The following is a 15,267-nucleotide window of genomic DNA, read 5'->3' on the forward strand; positions in this document are numbered from 1 at the left end:
GAGGATGGAGTCCTCGCGGCTGGCCAAGGCATTGGCGTCTTGGAGCCATTTTGGGGGAATCCCGCGACGGCGTCTGGGGAGTGTCCCCCGTGGTCTCCCTCCTGGTGCTCAACTTTGAGCCCTTGTGGACTCCCCCGGGCTCCCTTCACGGCCCTTCGCGGCAGGCCGGGGATCAGCCGATTTGAATATTCACGACTTCCTCTGAGACTTCCCTTGGCTACCCTGACCCCCACTTTGGGAACACCCCTTCTGTGTTTTCCTTCCGGAGTCTGAGCCGAGGCGTTGTGTGGGCAGCAGGCCCAGCTCTGGCTGCTGGGTTTCAGCACCATCCACCCGGGCTGGAGGGTCTCTTGCACCCTCTCCCCTCCTCCCCAAGCCAGAATTGGCACCGGTGTAGAGGACTCTAGGTGGCAGGTCCGCCCATTCCCCCAAGGGGCAAGGCCCCAGTAGAACCCAGGCTTGTCCCAGAGCAGGTCCCTGGGTCTAGGGGACAGGAGCCAGGGCATCCCCAGCTGACTCTTAGTGCTACGGAGGAGTCACTTGGAAATGTCCAGGTGGGAGCCTGGGGACAGGTGGGCTCACACAGAGACCCCGGAGTGGACACCAGAGCAGGGCCATCTCCTGGCCACTGAGCTGGAGTGCAGCCTTCCCTTGTGGGTCCCACAGGGCCAGGACCCGTTTGTCCTGGGCTGGTAGGAGGGGTCCGGCCTATTGGTTGCAGGCGCTCAGACCCCAAACCTGATGTCTGTCAGCCAGACCCACCTCGTCGTGGTCCAGGTCCAGGGGAGGCTGGTGAGGTCCAGAGAACGGCAGCCCTGCCTCTAGGCACACAGATGAGCTCAGGCCTGAACCCAGGCCAGGGGCCTCCCAGGTACCCCACATTGGCCGTCATCTCACCAGTACCCCCACCAGGGTCGGGCTCCCTCTGGGGAGGGGACAGCTAAGACTTGAGAAAAAGATAATATTCATGGGGTGCCCTGAGACCAGCCTGGGGGGGGGGGTGTCTCCTCTATGGTTCTCTCTCTCTCTCTCTCTCTCTCTCTCTCTCTCTCTCTCTCTCTCTCTCTCCATGCCCAGACAAAGCTCTTGAGCACCCATCTTTGTGCTCAGGGTAATAGGAACAGAGACATGGCTCAGCCTGGTTGGGGACACAGGTGGGTGGGTGAGCCAGGTGGACAGGTAAGCCAGGTGGCAAATCTACTGCCTGAGCTGCTGAAGGCACAAGGTATCATCTCTCTGCTGGCTGGGCTGAGGGCTGCCCTGGGCTGAGTCCTGAAGGTTGGTGGCAGTGGCCAGGGCCTGGGCTTCTGGGCTGAATTGAGCCACATGTCCTTTCTGCCAAGGCAGAATTCTGGAGCTGGCAGGACTCAGCATAGCCTCCAGAATGGGGGGGAAGAGGGGTTCTGCCTTCCTCCCCATCTCACCCCATTAGTGTTCTCAGAACTGCCTCAAGGGCCTTTCCAGACCATTCCTTCCTGGCCAGTGAGAGGGCTGCCCCTGTAGGGGTCTGTGCCAGGGGTCAGAACCAAAAGGCCCAGAGACATGCAGGGGAAATTGGTCAACATGGCCTCCCATGGGGAGGGTCACAGGGCTTGGGTTTTAGTACCATCAGGACTTGTCTGGCCAAGTCCTGACCCTCCCTGGGACTCAGTTTCCCCATCTGTAAAGTGGAGGTCCTAACTACCTCACCGTGCAGGGCTGTTGGGAGGACGACATGAGTGAGCTACTGTGGCTGACGTCCCCCATGTGGGACCTGAACCATAGCAGGGGCCCTAGGCAGAGGTTCACTTTGGGGGCATCAGCACTGCAGGTCCCCAAAGCAGAAGACACATCGATGGTCCCAGGAAAAGGGTCCTGGGGGGTCCTGTGCCCTGGTCCTGCCTCCTGGCCCTAGAGTGCAATTTCTGCACATCACAGGCAGGGCCTGGGATCTGAACTGAGAGGGCAGGCCCTTTACCCCACCCACCCCTCCCCCATCTGGGCTCATGGGAGGGTCCAGTAAATACTTTGTGAAGGAGCAAAAGATTATGCCATTTTGACCCTCAGCGGCTCCCTCTGTGGGCAGGTATGTGGCTGTGCTCTCCCGGCCCCAGCTCCTCAGCACCCACCCCACATGGCAGCCCCCCTTCTGAGTTCCTAACAACCTCTCTGCCTTTGCCCGTGCTGTTCCTTCTACCAGAATGCCCTTCCACATGCCTTCTTGTCCACATGACAAACTATTTGTCCTCCCTGTCACCTTTTTTCTGTGGCTTTTGTGACCCCCCCTTACCCCTGACCCCCAGGTGGACTCATTCACCCTCTGTGTACCAAGTTCCACGTGGGATGCTGAGACATAGTAAGACCCAGGCCAGCCCTTCAGAGCAGGGACACAGGTCCATCAACAGATCTTCCCAGGGATCCCAGTGGGGACACTGGCCTGGGGAATCAGGGTGGGCCTCCTGGAAGCAGGGACACTTAAGCCCAGGCTTGAAGGAAGAATAGGAGTTTGCAAGGAGAACAGACAGGATGGGGCTTCCAAGAGGTGCAAAGACCCAGGGGCCTGAGGAAGCAGAATGTGTTTAGGGAGACAGGTGAGGGGTGGGAGTGGAGGTCCTTGGGGCTCTCCTTGTTACCTGTAGTGTCACGCGTCGTGTCCTCTGTCCTCTCTATTTTGAGCACAGCCTGGGTCTGACCCCTAGATTTCTCCAGCGCTAGCACCTGGCAAGGACAGGTGCACAGTAGAGCTCCCCCAAGTCTGGCCACCTCTGCTCTGGTCTATTAACTGCCCTCTGCCCTCTGCCCCCTGCCCCTGACTCACTCAGTATCCTGCCTCTGACTACTTGAAAAACTCTTCCAATGATACTCAAATATTTGCAGATGTGTGCAGAGCCAGCTGCTCCTCTAATCCCCAAGCTAATCCCCTTCTCCGTGCGGGTCCCTCTGCCCTCACCCCCCGCAGGGCCCCTTTGTCTGCTTCCTGCCTGTGGGAAAGCTTCCTCTGGGTAAGCAGCATCCCCTCCTCTGTTGTGCAGGAAAGCGGGTCAGGCGCATTGCATGGAGCCTGGGACTCAGAAGGTGCCCAGGAGACCCAAAGCTATTCCCGGAACGAGTCCACCCCTCCCCCCAAAATAGAATGTTTTCAAAGTTGTGAACTGTGACAAGCATCCAGAAAAAGTAACCAAGATCTGTGAAGTTTAGGACGGCTACTCAATGACAACCACCCAGGTCAGATTGAATGCTGCCATCCCTCCAGTGCCCCCCCAAGACCCTTCCCCAATCACAGCCCCCCCCCCTCCAGATCTCCAGTATCCTGACTTTTGTGAGAAACAGTCTTGTTTCATCACAGTTTGGCCGCCTATGACAGCATACCTAGCCGACACAGTTTACTTGCTTGGTCTAGAACCTCACATACGTGGAGTCTTTCAGCCGTGGGTTTCAGCCTGGCTCTTTTCATCAAAACATCGTGTTTGCAAGAGTCCTCATTGGTAGTGCGTGGGGCTGTCCATGGCTGGCTGTCTTGGGGAACAGCATTTGTGGGTGAAGTTACTTCAGTCTGTTTATTCATGGATGGACATCTGGGCAGCTTCCAGCTTGGACCACTGAGAATGAAGGTCCCATCCAGGTGATCTGGGGAACAGGAGCTGCATTTCTGGGGCTGTACCCCAGAGCAGAACTGCTGGGCCATAGGGCATGCGTTCGGTCACCTTTAGGAGATAAGGCCACACTGTCCTGGGTGCTTCTGCCCGTCCCCCTCTCAGCAGTACGTGGAGTTCCTGTGTCTCCACAGCCTCCCAGCACTTGGCACTGTCAGGTGGTGGGCGTGGTGCTGTTTCTTACACTTCCCTGGATTACTGCCCACTAGGGTTTCCTCTTCTGTGGGGTCTGTGTGCGTTGTGCCATGAAGTTGTCCTATGGATCTATAGGAGTTCTTCAGATAGTCCTCGTCAGTTACCCGTGTGGCAAATACCCCTCCCTCTTCTTGCTGGCTTCTCACTCTTTAATGGTCCTCTGATGAACAGAAATTCTTACTTTTAATCTGTTGAATGTTTTAGGCTTTTACTTTTTGACTAAAGATTGTTGTGTCTTGTTTAAGAAACTCTTCTGATGTCACGAAGTTACTGGCTTTCAATTCACTTGAGATTGATTTTTGTGTATGGTTTGAGGTTGGGCTTTTTTTTTTTTTTTTTTTTTTGCACATGGACACCAAATGTTCCTGCCCATACTCTGATTCGTTTGTATGACTGATATTTGTTAGGTCTGAGCCATGCCAGAGTGTTCTCTATTTTGGAAGGTACTATGGGGAACTCCAGGCTGATGTCCTAGAGCTAGAGACAGACGGTTATCAGGTCACCTTACAAATGTAAAATCATCTTTCTCATCTCCCATGACTCTCCCTTTGCCTGTTCCCCTCTAGCTACCAGGCCTCCTTGCTGTCATCTAACATAGCAGACAGACTCCTGCCCCAGGGCCTTTGCACATGCTGTTTCCTTCTGCCTGAAAATTCTTCCCCAGATATCCATCTGACTTCAGCCTCCCTTCCTTTTACATCTTTCTCATTGTTATCTGTGGTGGTGGGGGTGGGGTGGGGAGCTTTCCTGATCAACTCACTCTGTTTACAGTTATAACGCCCTCCCCTACCTCCCCCTTTCCTGCTTTGATTTTCTCTGACACCTTGATCTCCACCTGACTCAAGATTTATTTTATTTATTTATTTATCTTCTTTATCATCTGTCTCCCCCCAGAACAGCAGCCCATTGGTGATCCCCAATGCTTAGAATTGGCACCTAGTAGGTGCTCAATAAGTGCTTTTGAAATCACTGAACTGTGGCGAATGGTGAAGAAGAAGAAGGCAGGGGACAGCTTTTTCTCCACCCTTCATGATGCCCAAGAGGGCGACTCCCCATTCTGCCCTGCAGGAAAGGGAGTGTTGGGGAACACTCGTGTCCCCCACCCCCTCCTTCAGTCCTCAGAGAATGGTGTTTTTGTTTTTGTTTTTTTAAAAGGTACCTACTGAGAAGCCCTGAGAGTTGTGAGAGCCTCCAGTGGAGAGATTTGGCCTAACCTGCCTACCTCATGTGTCCGCCACTCTATCCCCAGCAGGCCCACCTCCCTAACTGTGGTCCTTCAAGGCTCTCACCCACTTCTAAAATGGATCCTAGTGGTTGACGGACTAATTCTCACTAAGGTGTGAATGACTACCTCCCTTTGATTTCTCCCTCTGGGAGTCAGGGCCTTACAAAGGGACACTCCACAGGAATTGTTCTCTCTTATCTGCTTCTGACCTGCCCTTCAAATTCTCTGGTCCCCACAACCCATCTGAGTCCTCACTCTTCTGCAGAGGCTCCCTGATGAAGTATGTGATTACAGCTATAGCTTCACCTGGCTTTGAATCCCAGCTCTGACACTTACGGCAGTGTGGCCTTGGGTAAATTTCAGAATCTCTCTGATTCTCAGTTCCCGCACCAGTAAAATGAGAATAGTAATGACATCACCTACCTTAGAAAGTGTTCTGAGCATTACATCATTAGCATGGAGCTCGGCACATAGTTAATACCTTGTCTCCCAGAAAATAAGACCTAGCTGGACAATCAGCTCTACTGCGTCTTTTGGAGCAAACATTAATATAAAACCTAGTCTTATATTATATTAGATAAGACCCGGCCTTATCTTATAGTAAAATAAGACTGGGTCTTATATTAATTTTTGCTCCAAAAGACACATTAGAGCTGATTGTCCGGCTAGGTCTTATTTTTGGGGAAACACAGTATGTATGGGCCAGTTCTGGCTACTAACTGCCTGCCCCTCTCTCAGATGATATCATTTTGCCCAGGCCCTGTTTCCCCAACTGCTGGGCAGGTAACATTATTCCCATTGTGAAAGAGAGGACCCAGCAAGGTGGGGCAGGGGATGTGACCAGCAGCCCCGGATTGCAAGGATTGCGAATTGCATTAGGACTGTGAGAGCATTTCAGAGTCAGGGGCAGGGGCCAGCTCAGCTCAGCCCCAGATTGTCTGCACTTTCCCTTGGGAGGGCTCATCACTGGTCCTGGTGGTGGCTGGGTATTTTAGAGCAAGGATGTGCCGTGAGCCTGTTTCTCAACGTGCCAGGCTACCCCGTCCATCACAGGCAGAAAACCAACCCTGACTGCCATTTCTGGGCCTCCACTTTGTACCAGGCACCGTGCCCAGCCCTCTCCCGGACATTCTCCCTTCACCTCCACAACAAGCTGAGAGTCGAGCCCCTCGAGGGGCCCACCAAGGCTGAGGGGCTCGTGGGGCCTCAGGGCTCCAGGGTCAGGGGCAGCGCCAAAGTGTCTGCTTTGATGGAGTTGCTGCTACCTGAGACGGAGAAGATGGAGATAGGGCAGGTTTAGGGGTCCACAAATGCTTGTTGGGAGAATGCAGCAGTCCCTGAGACGAAGTCTTCTGGGCTCCTGAGGCCTCAGCCCAACAGTGTGGGGGTGCTCTGCGGGGCAGGGTTTGTACCTCTGTGTCCTGTGCCCTGGCACGAGGGGTGACGGCCAGGGCTGGGGGACCAGTGGTGACACTTGGAGTGGCCGCCCTGGAGAAGGGCGGCTGTCCTCATGCTGGCTCCAGTGGTCCCTAGCCGGGTGCCCTTGATAAAGGCCCTTACCCCCAGGCCATGATTCCTTCATCTGGACGATGGGCTGCTCCCAGTGTCAGGCCTTGGGTGAGGATGCAATGAAGAAAACGCCGATGGCACACAGTAGCATCACTGGGTGATTGAATGGGGGTGATGTCAGGGAAAGCTTCCAGAAAAGGTCATGATGGTCACAAGTGCTCCTCTGGGCTTTCATTACAGGTGGGGAAACTGAGGCCCAGAAAGGCAGCCTCCCTCTTTGTCCCAGTGCCTCCTTCCGGCCCGGCCGACGCTGAAATCCAGCCATGGCTCCAGGCCTTTTCTCCCAGACTCATTTTCACCTTGGGACTCTCTCTCATGGGTGTGGGAGGTTCGGGGTAGGTTGGTGACTGAGGGTGGGGTGGGACCAGCCAGCCACCGAGGGCATGAGCCATGGAGAAAGCGCAGGGTTGGGGCTGGCCACCCCACGCCCCACAGTCCAGGGTCACCAGTGAGCCTCCTGCAGCCCTGATTACCTTTATGATCCCAGAATTCCAGAAAACAGGCCCTCCTGCCGATCCAATTACCATGTGCTGTGTCTGTTTGCGGTGGCGAGCGGCTGGTGGGGTGCTCAAATTAGTGAAGCCAGCGTGGTTCCTTTGTGGGCAGTAATGAACCTGATCATCAAAGTGTTGGATGGGGCCCCTTCTCACCTGGGCCCCAGGGCAGGGATGGCAGGTGCCGGGAGGGTGATTTGGGAGCCTTGCAGGCAGCTCCCTATCTGCTGTTGGGCGGACCATAAGTCCTCTCCTCTGACATCCCTGAACACTGGAGCTGGAGGGCAGGTATGGCCTTGGGGCAAGGGCGGGGTCCAGGACACGGTGTGCATAGTCCCGCCCTCCAGGCCTTCCAGTCCAGAGGGGGAGACAGACAGGAGAGTGACAACCAGCAGTGCCGGTCTGGCGCTAGGGAAAAGGGGTCTGGGCTGAGGTGCCCAAGGAGCCCCACTGCAGCCAGGGTTGAGAGGGCTTCCAGGGTGGGGCCCACTGTGTGGCTCACCTCGCCCTTCCTGAGGCAGCCTCCTTAGGGCTCCCCGTCCTGGCTCACCCACCAGAGGAACAGCCCCAAGCCCCGCTTGCTGCCAGTCCTGCTGTGGAGTGACACTGGGGTGTCCGAGAGGGAAGACGAGACCCTGGGCCTCCTGCTCCCCCCACCCTCCAGCCTGGGCTCTGGCGTCAACCAGGCTGTTTTCACCTCCAGGCCTTTTCCCAGGCTGCGTCCCCTGCACAGATGGCCAGTCACAGTGCTGTCCCGCAAGACCGGCACAGTGACCCCTCCTGCAGGTGCTGGGCGCCTGCTCCACGGGGCCCCCTCTGCCTCCCTGCTCATGCTGCCAGATGAAGTACAGGATGCCCGGTGACATTTAAATTTCAGATAAACAGCTGGATCCTTGTTTAATGTATATCCCATGCAATGTTTGGGACATACACTAAACACTTACTGGTTGTTGATCTGAAATTCAAGTTCCACCCTCTTGTGATCATTTCAGGGAGTTCAGTCTTAACAGAAAACAGGAAGAAGCAACTTCTTTGGGTCTGGCCAGACAAACCAAACCAAACTGTAAAGCTCCAGAACTCAGAGGCAGAAAAAGCCCAAAGTACCAAACACTGCAAAGGGGAGTTTGGGGTGGGTCCTCAGCAGGTGTGCAGCCTGTGGACCAGGGGTGGGCACTTTCCCCCTCCAAGCCTCCATTTGCCCATCTGTAAAATGCACTCACTTGTGTGTTTTTCATTCATTCAAAAAATGTTTACTGGGCCCACCTGTGTGCCAGCCTCAGGGAAGGTCTCACCAAGAGCCTTGCACTTGAACATTGAATGAGTTAGCAGAGGAGCAGCCATCGGGATACCCAGGGACAGGGATCCACGCAGCAGGAACCGCAGGTGCTAAGGCAGGAGCATGCTCAGTGTGGCTGGAGGCGGGGCAGGTGGAGGTGCGGTCAGAAGTGATGGGAGGCCCCTGCTCCTCAGGTGTGAACATGTTGGGACTGACCCAGTGAGGCAGGGGACAGGGGCAGTGGAGGGGGAATGGATCTGCTTTGGCTTTCAACAGGCCCCCTCTGGGGGAGGACAGGCTCCAGCCAGTTAAGAGATGGGGCAGCAGTCCCATGAGAACAGCCAGGCCCAGGCGGCCCTGGAAGAAATGGAGGCTGAGCCAGGGAGATTTGCTACGGGCCTGGAAGAATGGAAGAGGGAGAAAGGTGTCGGGGATGCCTCCAGTCACGGCCCCGTGCTGGGGCGGGGGTGCAGAGGGAAGTCTGTGGATTTGGGGAGGGTGAGCCCTGTTCACGTGGGCCCTGCAGATCTGAGCTGCCTGCAGGCACCACCGGGACAGCAGGGGTAGGCATGACATGAACTTGGGGGTCGTCAGCAGAGCGATGGCATCTGTGGCTGAGGTTGCCATGGGGTGAGTGTACCCAGGGAAGGGAAGAGGCTGGAGGCCTGATCCCAGGAGCCACTGGTGGTAGGAGGTGGGGAGAGGGGTCATCCACAGAGGAGGCTGAGAAGGGCAGCCAGGGGAGGAGGTGTTTGCCGGAGGAGGGAGGGGTCGGCTGTGTCACTGGCTCCTGAAGGCTAAGGTTACGTGAGAGCTGAGAAGGGCCCAACCAAAGCAGGTTTAGTGACATGGAGGCGACGAGAGACAGGTGCGCATCGGTCATGGCAGGATGGGAGTGAAGACAGACATTTCCACGGAGCAGAGACCAGGGCGGTACCTGAAGCATCAAGGGAGCGTTTTTGTCAATATGGCAGAACTAACTGCCTGATCGTATGCGGAGAGAATGATCCGGAAGAGAGGGAGAACCTGGTGAAGGGAAACCATGCCTGGGGTTCTGCCTGGCGGCTTGTCTGTAGTGACAGGCGGGTGGCACCGGGTGTTGGGCAGAAGCTGGCAGGTGGGTAGACCTGGTAGTGGCATCTGTGGAAGTCCCCTTTGTGTGGCACAGCAGAAAAGGAAGTGAGGCCATCAGCTGTGAGAGGGGATGAGGAAGGAGGTGTTGGGAGGATGAGCAGAGAAAAGACTGCATGAAGTCGGGTGAGGGAGGGAAGAGACCAAGAGTGCAGTGAAACTCCCAAGCCCCTCTGTCGGATGAGCAGAAATGAGGCCTGTCGGTTCAGCCATGTGGTGTTCTGCTGTCTCTGTGAGTTGACGGACAGGTGGCCCTAACTGCAGTAGGTTTGGCCCCAGTGTTAGTCCAGTGAAGAGAAAGATGGGGATGTATTTGAGGGAGTGACTGCCTATGAAGAAGGGGCTTTGAGAAGCTACTAGTGTTGAGGAGTGAGCATCAGAGAGAAGGAGCTGGAAAGAGAGTGGGGTGTCAGAAGTGGGATGATTGAAGGGGTCTGGCATTGATGGAGACAGAGTGGGCAGCCCAGTGGTCTGGGCTGCACTGGGGCCGGACTCCCTCTCCCATCACCAGGCACTGCAGGCCCTCCTCTGTCACCCCCCAAAGTCATTGTTTCACAAGATGTTGGTTGTGCATTTCTGTATGCCGGGCTCCCTGCCCCTGACATCCCCTCTCCCAGCCGGGGCTCTTGGAGGCCCACACATCATCTATCCATCTCCACAAGCCCTTGTGGCTGGAAGGTGTCGACAGAGCCCCAAGCTGGGAGGTCAGGCGCCCTGGGTTTGGCCTGCCCTGACTCACATGTGACACTTCAAGTCACGTGGCTATTCCGGGCCCAGGTTCTTTGTCTGCAGTCAGGTCTGATGAGGACCAGTGCAGATGGCGGTGGGCCATGACCTGCTGAGAGTGGGCATTGAGAAATGCACAGGGTCTGTGGCCCACTGTCCCAAGTGCCTCTGCTCCATCTACCGTCCTCAGACACCCAGAGCTCTGATGTTTCTCTCTGTTCCTCTCGGGGGCCCAGAGTCCCTAGTCCTCCTCCCAATGGGCCTTTCCTGACAAAGCCTGCCCAGAGGCCTTGGACACCTCCAGCACGTGACCATCAAGCCCTGACATGTGCTCAGCCCTGGGTCAGGTGCTGGGACCATGAGGAGGAGCAGACACAGCGCCAGTTCCGAAAGAGCACCCCCTGCATTGTGAGGCTGGGATGCGGATAGAGAAAAGGGCACTGACCCAGTGGAAGGTCACGGAGGGCTTCCTGGAGGAGGTGAACCAAAGAGCAGGGAAGGACATCTGCTGAGCAGGAGAGGCAGTGTATGCAAAGGCCCGGGAGTAACTGCAGCTACTCTGTCCACCTTTCCAGGTTGCCCTGCTTTGCCCCAGCCCTGGGCACCCCTGGGTCTGCTTACCCGCCGAGGGCTCGCCAGGCCACAGTGCCGCCATCTCCCAGCACATGGTTCTGTCTTGGCAGAGAGAGGGGGCCTTGGGACCAGGGCTGCAGCCTCCTGATAAGATGAGGCGAGATGAAGCATTTCCTGCAGCATCTCTAGTCTCCTGTCTCTGAGCAGGAAGGAGCAGTAAAGCAGTCATGTCACCCAGGGCCACAGGGAGGGGAGGGGGATGGCTCCATTGGATGACCTTGATCCATAGGCCAGAGGAGAGCAGGACCTGGGCAGATGTCGAGTTCGAGGACTCCCTTCATCCCTGTTGGGTTGTCCAGGCTTGAGTGGGTGACCCTCCTGGCTGTGGACCCCCACGCCAGCACTGTGACAGTCCCCTATGCCAGTACACATGCACACATATGCACGTACCCCCACGGTCTTCCCCAGGAGCTTGGCACAACAGCCTGGCGGCCATGGTGGCACATCCAGAGTCCCCATCTCCTTGTATATGGTGTTGGCTGCTGACACTGCTGTACAGGTCAGCTGACGGGTTGTCCAAGGGCGTGTGGGGCGCGTCTGGGTCACAGCCATGCCAGCCGGGTGCCCAGCACTGTTTTTCTCCAAGGAGAAGCTCAAGGGCCCAACGAGAAGTAGAATGGGCTGTCCTGTGGGCTCACAAGCCCCAGTGCCCTTGACTCTGCACAGGTCACTTCACCTCTTAGACGCCAACCTCTGCCTCTATCAACCTGGCTGTGGTTGGCCTCACAGGGAGACGAGGGCTGCGCGTCGTCTGACCACACTGTGTGGGAGACGGTTCAGTGAAAAGTCTAAAGCACTGCGGTTTGCACTAAGATTTGTCATTTCAATGTGCGGAAGAACAGTTGACCCGGCGTTGAACCCCAACTGGGCTGTGTGCCGTCATACGGGTCCCATTCCTTGATCTCCATGTACCTCAGTTTCCTCATCTGTAAAATGGGGTGGAGCACACCTCCCTCACAGGGTAGTTTGAGACTAGATGAGCAGGTTGGGCATGTACCTGGGGCAAGGTGGGCTCTGGGAAGGCACTGGCGGTGTGAGTTGGTCACATCCACCTGCCCCTCGGGAAAGGTCCAGAGTGGGCTCCCGATGGGCCACGAAGGATGCAATCAGCAAGGCGATGATCAAGGTCAAGGGGAGTAGAGAAAGACCCTCCTGAGACACACAGGAAAGTGGTGGCACAGGTGGGGCACGTGAGGGTCTTGGTGAGGAGGGGCACTGAGTTCCTACAGGGATTATCTTCCTGATTATCAGCCTTCTGCAGGGAGACTCAGGAATGGTCCCCAAGTGGGGCACGGGGCAGAGATGGTTCTGCAGGGACCCAGCCCTGGGCCCACACAAGGTGTCCAGAGGAAGGTCAGTCCCCAGGTAAGGGCAGGCAGGTAACCACCCCGCGTTGCCCCCTGGGGAATGAGAACAGGCTGCTCTGGAGGCGGGGCCTGAGGGAGGTCAGGAGGCGGGGCCTGAGGGAGGTCAGGAGGCGGGGCCTGAGGGAGGTCAGGAGGCGGGGCCTGAGGGAAGACCAGGAGCAGGCCTGTGATAGCCTGGAGGGAGGACTGTCCCTGCTGAGAGCAGCAAGGACAGGGTCCTGAGGTGCGAAGGGAGGGGCTTTGGGTGACTGAGCAGCCTGAAGGCCTGTGCGAGTGAGGGGAGCCAGCACAGGGTGAGCTGGGGCAGTAGCGGGTATCGGGGGACAGGGGCTGGTGGTGAGGAGTCATGGGGAATTTTGACCAGAGGTGGGCAGGTCTGACTGGGCTTCGTAACATGCCATCTGGCTGCGAGGGGGACATTGGAGTGCAGGGACAAGGGTCGCTAAGCCATAAGCAGGACAGTGACTCAGCCCCGGTAATGCTCACTGCTGAGGGAACAGTAATTGATCCCCACCCTGCCCTGGGAGGTTGGGGTGTCAAGGTCCCCCCATCGTGCACTCGGTGGGGAGGAGTTAACTTGGAGCAGGAGGGAGCGAGTGCGATGCTGGCAGAGGGGACATGGGGACAAAGTCACCAAGATGAGAAGCTGCGTGCCGCATGTGGAGAATGACAAGCAATTTGGCATTGCTGGAGCATGACTGGGGCTGGAGACAGCCCTGGGAGCCGAGGCGATGGCAGGCTGTGCCGGGGGCGGTGCCACAGCGATGCAGGCCCTGCCGGACTGTGACACCCCTCTTGGAGCTGGGAGCCGGCTCAGAAACTCCTTTAGCCCCACTGGGAGCTCCCACCCAGCCCCCCCGCCCCCAATCATCATTGCCCACTAGGGATGGGAGCTGCTGACCTGCCAGGCTGCACAACTGCCCCCAGTCACCTTGTCAACACTGAGGAGCAGAGAAGGATTTCCTCCTGCACCCCAGGGCCCCTGAGCTCAAGTGCCCTTCCTCTCCATGCCCAGCATGATGCCATGTGCATCGAGGGGAACGGGGAGGGCAGACAGCCCAGGCCAGGACCCCAGGTGGACACAAGTGATAGAGAGGCAGCAGGAGGTAGACTGGGACTGATGGGGTAAGATGAGGAAAGAGAGGGACCTTTGGCAAGGAGGAACCAAGAAAGACTTCCTGGAAGAGGTGGCATTTGAGCTGAGCCTTACAAGCCAGGAGAGGATCTGGGAACTCAGAGAAAGCAGGCAAGGGCATCCCGGGTGTAGGGAACAGCATGGATAATGGCTTGCAGGATGGATGTGAGTGTGGCCACATTTGGGGGGAACCCGGAAAGGAATGAAGAGGGCAGTTGTCCTTTACAGTAGCGGAAGGAGGAAGGGAAGGAGGAAGGGGGCCTGGCTGACTTGAGAGCAAAACATCCTGTCATTCTGCCTTCAGGCAGGTGTGTGGTGGTTGGGTTGTGGCCCAGCATGAGTGGACTAGGTCACAGGGCAGCCACACATGGCCACAGCCATCTGTGCAATGGAGGTGATGGTGGCCTACCTCCCAGGCTGAGATGAGGATGGAGACGCACCTGACACTGAGTGTCCACTCCCAAAGACCCAGGCCAACCTTCTGTCCATCGTCTGCCCAGTGGTCAGCAGGCCCTTTTACCAGCAAGAGTGGGAATGTGGCTTCGTGTGCCCAGCTAGGGGTGAAACCAATTCTGGTCATCCCCAGGCCTAAGGCTCTGTCACGCTGGCTTCCTCAAGGGCAATCACAGGCCCTGCTGATAGCCTGAGGCCGGGGAAGCTGGGTGGGAGGCAGACCCCAAGCCCCTCTACTCTTCTCTCAAAACACACTGGTGCCCTGTGGGCAGGACAGCCCATTTTACAGATGAGGAAAGTGGGGCTCACGGAAGCCGTGATGGCACAGCTTGCGGTCCAGGCCAAGACCTTCCCTGCTGTGCCCCTCAGGCTGTCAAATCGACACAAGATCTTTCTCTTTTTTGGACCAAAATTTGATCCTTAGTAAACATTTTTTTCTGATTTTTCATCTTCACTGTAGCAATTACAACAAAACCAGAAACACAAAAGAAAAATTTTAGATTACCCAGAATCCCACCCCGAGCATAATAACATTTCTGTCCTTCCATTGTTTTCTGTGCTGTCCGTATGCAGTCATTTTTTTAAGCGGATTGTACTACTCTTTCTCCTAACACACGTGTGCCCGTGTCTCTAACGTTCTTTGGAAGTCTCTCCTCTTGTCACATTTCCCTGGGGCCAGTGACGCTGTGGAGGGTCCTGGAGGGCTGGCAGGGAGGGGTTTACCAGGGGACTCTGCTGAAGCTCTAATGTACATCCTGTTGCCCCAGCAGGGCGGTGCCACGCTCTGCCAAACAGGCCTGCATCCCTTTCCATATGTCTCCCCTGCTTTCAACCCCTTCCGTCCACCCACTGCCCAGCCCCGACAGGCCACAGGCAAGGTGGGGTGAGAAGGGGTCCTAGGGAGGGTGAAGTAGGTCCTGCCCTGGACCCCTAACATCCTCCAGGCCCCATGACCTCCAGGAACCCCAATTCTAACTATCCATACATCAGCCCATCACAGCCTCCCAGCAGAGGTGGGGTGCTGGGGTCACACTGTCCCCCCTTCTCCTTGCCTCCTGGGGTCTCTGACCAGTAGGTCCTGCACATAAGAAGCAGTAGCCAAACAGACACCCAGAGCTGGGGGAGCCTGCCCCCCACAACTCTCCTCTGAGGCTGCAGTGGTGGATGCAGGCCTGCAGGGGAACAGACACCAGGCAGTAACGCTGCCACTGGTGGGGCTCAGTGCCATCGATGAGCTCACATCCTGGGGATTGACCAGCCAGGGCAGCAGGTGCACAGGCTGGGAGCGCCCCCACCCGTTCCCACACCCTCGCCCAGCCACCGTGCACAGGTGTTTTCCTGCTGGGTGGGGGGACTCCCCATCTCTGTGATGTGTGCCCATGGGGGGCCCAGCTCGGCCCCCGCCCCAGTTCTGAGCAGCTCTGTCCTCTT

The 15,267-nt window shown here is 56.8% G+C and overlaps 1 protein-coding gene across 10 annotated transcripts in view; it reads left to right on the forward strand.

Annotated features, from left to right (window-relative positions):
- The window catches only part of BEGAIN (brain enriched guanylate kinase associated), a 45,598-nt gene that overhangs the window by 17,828 nt on the left and 12,503 nt on the right, over positions 1-15,267 (forward strand). The window lies entirely within an intron of this gene.

The sequence above is a fragment of the Rhinolophus sinicus genome, linkage group LG03 (genome assembly GCF_036562045.2).
Source record: "Rhinolophus sinicus isolate RSC01 linkage group LG03, ASM3656204v1, whole genome shotgun sequence".
Taxonomy (NCBI): Eukaryota; Metazoa; Chordata; class Mammalia; order Chiroptera; family Rhinolophidae; genus Rhinolophus; species Rhinolophus sinicus.